At 33.5% G+C, this 10,395-nt stretch overlaps 1 pseudogene; it reads right to left on the reverse strand.

Moving 5' to 3' along the window:
* LOC149147296 (uncharacterized) overlaps nt 1–8,523 on the reverse strand; it is a 44,427-nt pseudogene extending 35,904 nt beyond the window's left edge.
* Between the last annotated feature and the right edge of the window lie 1,872 nt (nt 8,524–10,395).

Raw genomic sequence — 10,395 nt, forward strand, 5'->3', positions numbered from 1 at the left:
CAATAGAGTAGAATTACAAAACATGATGCCTAAAGGAGGAGGATTGACCTAAAATATAATCTATCATGCTTATCTTGGTTTCCACGCAGGGGGAGCATTAACTACCCTCTCCATCGCTATTTCTATGGTGGATTTTATGTCGATAGTAGGATAAAAGGACATATATTTTAGTTTACAATTAGCATGAAAGACATTATTGATTTTGTATGATGGAAACAATGATATATTGTCACTCCTAGGATCCTCTTTTCTTAGGTGGTAGGCCATAGGAAGTGTTGTCTGAATATTTTTTTGTATCATACTAATACTAAAGCCAACTAGCTTGCAAAAAAAAATCTCATGGTTAAAACATTTCAATGGTGCGTAACTTAGTGTAGTGGAGATCTGAAATTTCTTTCTTTTTTAACATGTCACACACACACACACACACACACACACACACACACTCATACATACATACATACATACACACATGTGTGTGTGTGTGTTGTAATATAAAATTTATTATTCCTTTAAATCAAAGATATGCTTGCATGACATCTGAAGTCTACCATTAGGGAAACGAGATGAGATATATAACTTCAATTGTTTTAGTAACCAAGAGGAAAGTTTTCTAATGAAAGTAAAAAACCAAAAATACTGGACTAGTCTATAGGGCCTCTAGGGCCATTCTTAGCCAAAAAGTAATGATACTTATAATTAGAAGTAGAAAAGAAAGCATTTGCAAGGCAATCATCTAGACTTATCAAAATTGATAGCTTCAACTGGAATGGGCTCCTTATTGTTGTTAGGGAGCGGTATGGAACAAGAGGGATGCCCAATTGCTTCTCTAAATATTTGATATTGTAATCTATAGAGACCATGTACTATTGCATCCCGTTAAAGTTAAGGAGGATGACCTCCTTGGTTTCATCTTTGTCAATCAATAATTTTCCAAGAAGAAATTTTAAATGTCAGTGAATATTCACAATATACATATATTAGTTGTAGTGACCCTTGGTGTGCCCCATATCTGAGACCCAGTTCGCCATATTTGTGAAGACCTTATTAGCCAACTATCGTCCTACTTGGGCTACTTATTCTTGGACCAGTGGGGGGGGACCTCTTGGTACCTGGAAACAAATCTTTCTACATTCATTTAAGCTTGTGAACAACCTCACTTTTCGAAGTATGTCATGCCACATTGATCCCTGGCCCTTTGATGGGGCATAATGACTTGTAAATCCATAGACTGGATGAGGACACCTGCCAAAGACCACCCCAAGTTGTTGATACTAGGTGGACATCATCCATGGGGGATGATGAAATTGCGACGAGTCGAACCCAAAAAGTAGCAAAGCCATTGAAGAGATGGAATGGAGGTGGAGTTTTGAGCACCGAAGAGCCCCATGGAACTCGATAAAACTCAAAAGGTGGAGTAAAAAAGGAGCCTACAAGGGGAGTAGAGGAAACATCTTGGTTGAACTAGCTCGAACTATGTGACCCCTAGAAGGATTCCATGAGCTTATGTGGACAATTTGACAGAAAAGCGGGCGAAGAGAAAAGACACTAAATCGTTCACAGTCCAAAGAGTAATAACAAGCCAATGTCATGCCCAAGGATAAAAGGATTCTCCGAGTCCCAAGTTAATACACTATAGTCGAGCCACTTTCGAAGCTGCATAGTAATTCATCATGCATAGGGTGTTAACTTAGAATGAAGTAACAACCACCCACGTCTAATTAAACCATAAACTAGTGATAAAATTCAAATTGGCAAGTTCATTCCATGACCTCGTAATATTAATCCAATTTCTCAAAGATTTGTTTATGCTTTCTGCTAGGCTCGATATTAATTGGACCTTGCAAGAATTAATTTTGCCTTCGATGGGGTGGTAAATTCACATGTTGGACTATTCCAAATACATGAAAGTGGTTTAATGATTCGAGGGGGTCATGTGCCACATCTCTCTGTTCTGTTAGTTGGTGGGATGGTGGTAGGGCGCCTCCCCACCCCACTTGTCGTTGATAGACACCCCATAATGGGAACATGTGGTGCATATATATATATATATATATATATATATATATATATAGAGAGAGAGAGAGAGAGAGAGAGAGAGAGAGAGAGAGAGAGAGAGAGAGATTTGCGCAAAATCATTTTAATTCTACATATATGATGTGTGGAGAGCGATCAAATCCCTCAAAATAAAAATAAAAATTAAGTAAAAAAAATAATTACACTTAAAAGATTTAATCACTCTTAACACTTACTAATTTCAAAGTTAAAACACATTTTTACAAGTTATAATGATTGGTTTTAATATTTGTTTTTGAAATTATAATATGTTTTTATAATACTAATAAAAAAACAACAAACAATTATTTTTATAATAACATTAAAACAAAGTAAAAAGCTAGGTTGAATTGTTATGAAGTTAAAATTTATTTATATCTTAGCATTGTTAAATTAAACTAATAAATATTGGTGGATGTTGTATTCAATAAATCTATGTTGCACGTCCCAAGGGGAAACTCAATTAGTGATCGAAGTAATGTGAGCCTTGAGAAAACTGAGAGATCCAAGGTTCAAAACCTCCCAGTTGTTACCCAGTTTATGGAGAGGAGGACAAGTCATATACCCATATAGGTTTACTAGTAGTTACGTGTCAAATGGACTACCAGGCTCCTCTAGGATCCAAAACAAAACCTATGTTGCATGTGTTTCTAGAAGACGAGAACGTAAATATGAGCATATTGAATCATTAGAAGTTTTTTCCAAAATTTATACGAAAGAATAATTTGGAAATGACAATATTATATATTAAAAAAATCTTTAAATTCTTTTTAGTATTATTTCAAACAAATTGAAGACGAATCTCAGAGTGTTATGCTCCTATTAGTAATTATATTATAGTATAATAGACTTTACTATGTTGATATATTAAATTTTATCTTCAACATTAATAAATATCAATTTCGAATTATATTAAAATCTACAACTAGAATCTTATATTTCTCGAACAACTATAATACTGAAATTATTAATTTAATTCGTGTTAATAATTATATGAACACGCCTCCATGTGGTAGTTCAATTGATAGTCACCTTGATATGAAGTTTTTGTGAAGTGTGTGGTTTGAGGTTCAAATTTCCCCTTGATTAGCCTTGTGGGCCATGCATGGGGGCATGTATGGGTTCACCTAGAGGTTATATTTGTAGTGGTCTAAATTGGCCCTCTATCACTCGATTATGAGCTTGGGTCAGTTGTCGATTCCTCTAGATACAAAAATAAAATAAAATTATATGAACATATTTAAAAAAATACTAAACTCTAATATCAATATATATATTTATATAAAAAAAAGCAAATTATATACAAAAAAAAATTAATGTTTTTGAAAACATAAACTTTACTTACATAAATTTTTAACATTTTATAAATTTGAAACAATATTCACATTAGAAAAAAAACTAAATAATTATAATACCTTAATATGAAAATACAATAAAAATCAATGATATGAATGATGGTTAGCAACAACAAACTAGAACATTGATATATTAGACTTTCATGTTTGATTTAATAATTGAATAAATATAAAAAAAATTTACATTTTAATTTATTAACACCGATTTTTTTCAGTTAGACTTTATTTGCATTACTAAACAAAAAGAGGCATTACATGTCCATTTTTTTGGGTTTGCCACTAGTGAAACTAGAAAATAAGTATGAAACTAAGTCTCCAATCTTAAAATTCACATCAAACATTTTGAAAATTTTTGACTGAGTACTTAACTCTATATCTATCTAGATATTTATAGTAATCACTAGAACCATGCCTATCTATTGGGTTGTCCAACCTAAAAGTTCTTCCAAAAAATAGAAATAAACTAATCTATCATAATTATTCACGAGAGGAGCCCACATGGGTAGGGAATGGTGTTGCATATCTTCATCACTATTAGGGAACTCCAAATTGGCTAGTTTATTGGCCATCACTACAATTTTCTTGTCCATCATGTTAACCCATTGTTGGTGGATTTCTTCGTGAGCTTTATTTCTCTCAATCAACACTTTTCGCATTGTAGTCTTGACTTGCTAGTATAGATCAATCATTTGCATATATTGAGATAGATGAGAATGGGTATTTCCTATCAGGCACCTGATGCCCTACATTCTCCTCTACCTCGATGTGTGAGAGAAGCTAATGCTCAACCCTTGCTTCTTATTATGCCCTATAAATTTCTTTATGAGAAGACCATGAAGTGTGTTCCCAATATTTGTTGATTAAGGGCTTTGCATTGGCTTGTGCCTGGGTGCAACGAGGGAAATATCCTCTTTTCTTGCATTGGATTTTGCGTGGCATGGTTGGATATCAAAGGAACTCGAGGAAGAGATTAAAGGAATTGGTTGAATCGTCTAGTGAAAACAGATTTTCCATCAAGGTCGATGGCGAGCTATGTGAGAGAGGTGCTTTGAGGTAGGAGTCATGAAGGTGGGGGTTGTCGCATGTTTGGAGAAGGAAGGAGATTCAAGAGGGTGAACGTAGAAGGCACACAAAAATCACCAAAGGACTCCAAAAAGAGAATGAGAAGGGCAGAGGAGGGTGGGGGGAGCAGAGTAGTTAAATTAGAGACATGACCATCCCCTAACCACGAATGTAGAGGGTGGTGTTGTCAACACTCAATAAATCAAGTGTCTGTGATCCTTCTCAATAATCACCCATAATGGTGAGGAGAGATGAAATCGGTAATATTAATACCAAAAAATACAATTTCGATTTAAAACTTTATTTGCATGAAACTCATTCCCAAACTCTCATTTTCTTGAAATTAAACTTCCAATTTTATTTTTTTCCATAATATTTTCCAATTAATTAAAAAACTTTTTATTTTAATTCCTACACTCTCAAAAATATTAAAAAAAACCACATTTAAAAAATATTAAAAACAATTCCCATACAACTTTATAATAATCATTACTAAATATAATTAAAAAACAATTCCCATACAACTTTATAATAATCATTACTAAATATAATTAAAAAATCTAATAATGGATACATGTGTAAATACAACCATCTTAAAAATAATCACTATCATTTATTAAATAATAAACTCATACCACACTCAACTTAATATCATTACCATTTATTAAGTACATAACCCAAACAACACTCAACTTGGTTATCAATTAAATATTACAGGAGCTTTTACACTAACTAATAAATAAATAAATATAAATCATAATAAAAAATCTAATAATTGATATATATATAAATACAACACATCTTAATAATAATCACGTTTAATAATATTATCATTTATTAAATAATAAACTCAAACCACACTCAACTTAATATCATTATCATTATTAGTAACAAAACCCAAACAACACTCAACTTAGTTATCAATTAAATATTACATTAGCTTTAACACTATAATATATATATATATATATATAATTTGTGTTTTGCGTTAAATTATATTGTAGATATATTTTTGAGTGTTTTATACGTTAAGTTTTCAAAAAAATGAAATGAATAAATGAATTATAATTTTTTTTTATATAATTATAAAGTATTTTATATTTAAATATAACTAAAATTAATAATGAATTAACTTTAAGATAATGATATAACATGTTTAGAAAGTAGTGTTCAATAACAGACTATTTCGTTATGCTTAGGATCATTGTGGAGGAATGCCATAATGATAAATCCAATCTCTTTTGTTGCTTTATGGATTTTAGAAAGGCTTTCAATACGGTTCCTAGAAACAATCTTTGGAATAGATTAGAAGAGTTAAAGGTTCCTTTTGAGTTGAGAGCTGCCGCTATAAGGTTATATGAGAATGTAATTGCCAAGTTAAACATCAATGAGGGGTGGTCAAAAGATATTAAGTGTAATATCGAAGTTAAACAAGGTTGCCCCCTCTCCCCACCCTATTTGGCATTTACATTGACAAGCTAGAAGGTTGTTTAGAGGAAGCATGATGTGCTGGCACGATCTTACTGGGATAGTCATCATCCTTCTTCTCTACACAGACGATATTGTTCTTCTCACAAGATTCCCATCTAATCTTGATAAGAAACTTATACTTTTAAAGGATTTCTGCTCTACCATGGGTATGATTGTTAACACTGAAAAAACAAAAGTTATGATTATCAAATCCAAGAAGGACACTTACGCTAATTTTATGTATGAAAATAATAACTTGGAGTAAGTGTCTTCCTACAAGTACCTAGGAATTGATATTCATCACAAGCTCAATTGGAACTATAGCATTGAGAAAAGGATTAATGAGGGATGGAAAGCTTATTTTGGTCTTGAAAATAATTGTAAAACGACAAGCCTTGTAATGTGGGATATAAAGATGTTCCTCTTTGAAACTTTAGTCACTCCGGTTATCTTATATGGATGTGAGCTTTGGGGTTGTAGCATCTCTAGAGAATCTTGGAGAAAGATTGAGCAAATCCATAAGCGTTTTATAACGTATAACCTCAAAATTAAAAGCAACACACCCTATCCTATTCTCCTTATAGAAGTGGGTCTTTCCCCTACCGAGAGCCTAGCTATGACTAGGCTTTTGTTGTACAAGCACAAACTCAATAACATAGGAGACCATAGACTTCCTAAGCTAGCTTTAAATTCCAGCCAAAACCACCTAAGGCTCAAACGAGGTTGGTATAAAGATACCAGGGCTTGGTTAAACGATTGGGAGATCGACGAGAATGTTGCATTGCAAAACATTAATAACATTAAAAATATTGTTAGTTCTAAGTTCAAAGAAAAAATGTGGTGTGAGAAAGATTTAGCAGCTAAATGAAAATTAAGATATTATAAGGAGGTCATCAACCCCACCCTAGAAGATCAAAAGTATCTCTCTGTTTTAACTAGCTCAAAGAAGAAAATTAAATAGCCAAGATTAGAACAAACTCTCATGAGCTCCATAGTGAAACGGGTTGTTGGGCAGTTCCTAAAACACCATGGATGGAAAGGTTCTGCCATCTCTGTGAGAATACGAACATCGAGGATGAAAATCACTTCCTCTTAGAGTGCCCCACATACAACCACATTAGATCTCAGTTTCAAAATATTTGTTGCAATACTGACCTTCCTAGCCTTTTACGTTGTCAAAATTACAGTGAGCTTGGGAGGCTTCTCTCCAAGCTTTTTGAGCATAGGAATAAAATCTTAAATCAAACTAAATAATTCGGTTCTTTAGGTCCCATAGACCAAAATTTGGTCTCAATGGATGTTAACCACCACCATCATCATCATCATGTTATTTTAATATGGATTTTGATAAATAATATATATATATATATATATATATATATATATAAATATAATTTGAATTAGTGTGATAAAAAGTGTTTTAACAATATATCCATTTATCATTAATTCAAAGTTTTTTGGGAAATATGTTTTACAATATTATTTATATATTTAAACATTTTAAAATAAAAGCAATGAAGTTATTATTAAGGTGTAATGGACTATGTTAATTTTAATGGACGTTAATCATCATCTATCATCAACAACAAGTAAAAAACAAAAATAAATTAATACATATGTAAATGTCTTAAAAAAATAAATATCAAATCATTTATAACAAAGTTATAACATAAACATTTAAAAATTTAATTTTTTAGTTACCTAAAATAATAGAAGATGAATATTAAATATTTTTTTGATTTTTTTTTTTAACAAGAATCCCATTACATATTTCAATTATTAATATTAATATTGCAAAATATTATAATAAGGTATTTGTTTCATTTTTACAATAAAATCAATTATATTAAAATTTTAAATTTCAACAAAATTTTTATAATGTAAATGATCACAAATGGAAAAAAATATAATCAAATTTAAACAATGACAAATAAAAAAGATTAAAAATCTTAAATTATTTATTTTTTTCTAAAAATAACAATATGAAATAAACTAATTCATATAAAATATTTGATAAAGATAAATATCATTAATAAACTTTTTATATATATTTATATAATGGATAATTTAACTTATTAAAAATAATTATTTTCCATTAACAATATTCTTATTAATAATTAATTTCCATTAAAAATATTCTTAATAAAAGGTATATAGTTACCTGGATGCGGGTGTTAATCCCAGGAGTTAATATGATTAGACGGAGCGGCGGCAGACGGGGAGGCCACATGGCCCCCTGCAACTTTTCCCATGCCACCCTGAATGGCATTCATGGCACCTCGCAAGAGCCATTGCCCACATAACAATGGAGCCGGAAGATTTTCTTGTTATTCTACCCCTGATTCATTGTGTTTGTCCTCCATAGGCGGGAGAGCTGAATGAGCACACCAGCACTGGCCGCAGATGTTGGCTGTTGAGCTGTATTGATTTGGGTAATGGCTTCCACCATTCCCACACCAACCTCTGCAATCTTGCTCATAACCTCCATCCCTCTGTAACTTCCTTGCATAGCTCCTCTGTCAATTCCTCCACTATTCCTGCTGACACTCTCCCTGTTCCCATATCCACCATGGTCCGCCATCGTATGCGCAGTCGAAGAGGGGGCACGCGAGGTGGAAGCTCTCGTTCCCCTGCTCTGCCTAGCCCTGATTCTGCATCCCCTGCCTCCTCTGTAGATAATCCCAACCCGCACAGTTTCGTGGGGCGGTACCTAGATACACGAAGTGGCAGAGGCAGAGCCTGGCTCCATAGCTCAGGTCATGAAGATGCAACTGTTCGCACTGCAACCTTTCCCCTGCCTCCGCATCCTACTCCTCACACCACGCAGTTTCGCTTTCATAGTTCTTTGAACCGCCCTGTTATCATAGCAACTGTCTCAATTACCATCATGGAAGAGACTGAGCCGCATGTTCCTCTGGATAATCCTATGGAGGAGGCGAACAGAGCTGGCCCGAGCAGCAGGAACCGGGGCAACAATGGTGAACCGGAAGCTGATGAAGGTCGAACCAGAAGGCATGGCAAAGCTATTGCTGGCAGTCAGCATGTTGAGACAGGCATACACAGTTACACGCAGGCTTCTGATAGCCGTCAGGGTGACATGTCAAGCCCGCGTGTTGAGGCATGCAGCATGGAGGAAGGCCATTAGGCGCTGGGACGTGGCGAGTCGGACAACCCGGATGACTGGGCGTGTCCAATTGTGGAGGAGCCAGCTCCGAAAGACTGAGTGCCATGTGTCGTGCCGGCCAGGTGGAAGTTTTGTCATGTTCTTGGTTTAGTTTATGTTTAGTCTTATGTGTCTTTAGGATAAACTTTTGATCTGGTTACCTTGTCTCAGTAATGCTCTGTTTAAATTCGTTACCCCTGTGTGGGTTATTTTTAGACATATTTTTGGACTGGTTTCCCCTCTGTTGGGGCAGTCAAAGACAATTATTATGGATGCGTGCTGATTGAGGCTTGGTTCCTTTGTGGCCAAGCCTCACTGTAATTCCCCTTTTTTTGTATCATATTAATAGATTAACCTTACTTAGAAAAAAATAAAAAATAAAAAGTATATAATTACTTTTTCCATTTATAAGAAATCTCTTAATACAATAATTTATTATAAGTATAATTTATACACCATCAAAGTCATCTAAAATTTAGGTTCGCCTTTTTTATATATCCACATGAGAAGTTTTAATCTTTACCTTAATATTAATACATCATTAAATCTTTACCTTAATATTAATACATTATACATCTTGAGTGGGCCTAATGGTTAAGAGCTTGTGTTTCCTCCTAAGAGGTCTCAGGTTCAAAACCAGAGGGGGGTAGAGTATGTATGCCTTCGTAGACTTAGGAGTCAAATCGCTGCGTGGAGGTGGGTCCCTTGTCCCACAAACAAGGAGAGTCTCATACACCAATTTGGTGTCTGGCTTGGCTGTGACCTTAAAAATGGATATTATTATTATTATTATTATTATTTAAAATTAAAACTTATACTCATACACACTCATTGCAAGAGTTTTAAACATTCATCTTAATATTAATATTTTCTTAAATTTTTTATATGTTAGTTCTAATAAAATGTTATAGAAAAGAAAATATTTACAATTTTTTTAATAGGTTTACTATTTTTTATTATCAGAGTTGATCGGAATTAATTTTTTTAGTTAAAATCTTGTATTAATTCAAAACAAATTTACATTGTGAGGAGTATATTGGTAATAGTCTTCGGCCTCATTCCTATCAGATTTGTTGGCAAAAAGGTAATAACAAAACCACATTATCAAAAGACAAGGCAAGCTAGAAAATGACATACAAATAACCCAACATGACCAAAATATGCCTAGGATCTTAATGCAATCGAGAATCATCCTAGGTCCAAGGAATTAATTAAAGTGGGGTTGTTCAAACCGGTAAATGGTGATGAAGGAGGAATCAAATCATAGTGCACATGTTTTTCCATGTGTGC

The sequence above is a fragment of the Pinus tabuliformis genome, chromosome 9 (assembly GCF_031772625.1).
Source record: "Pinus tabuliformis cultivar Carrire ecotype Pingquan chromosome 9, CPIR1, whole genome shotgun sequence".
Classification (NCBI taxonomy): Eukaryota; Viridiplantae; Streptophyta; class Pinopsida; order Pinales; family Pinaceae; genus Pinus; species Pinus tabuliformis.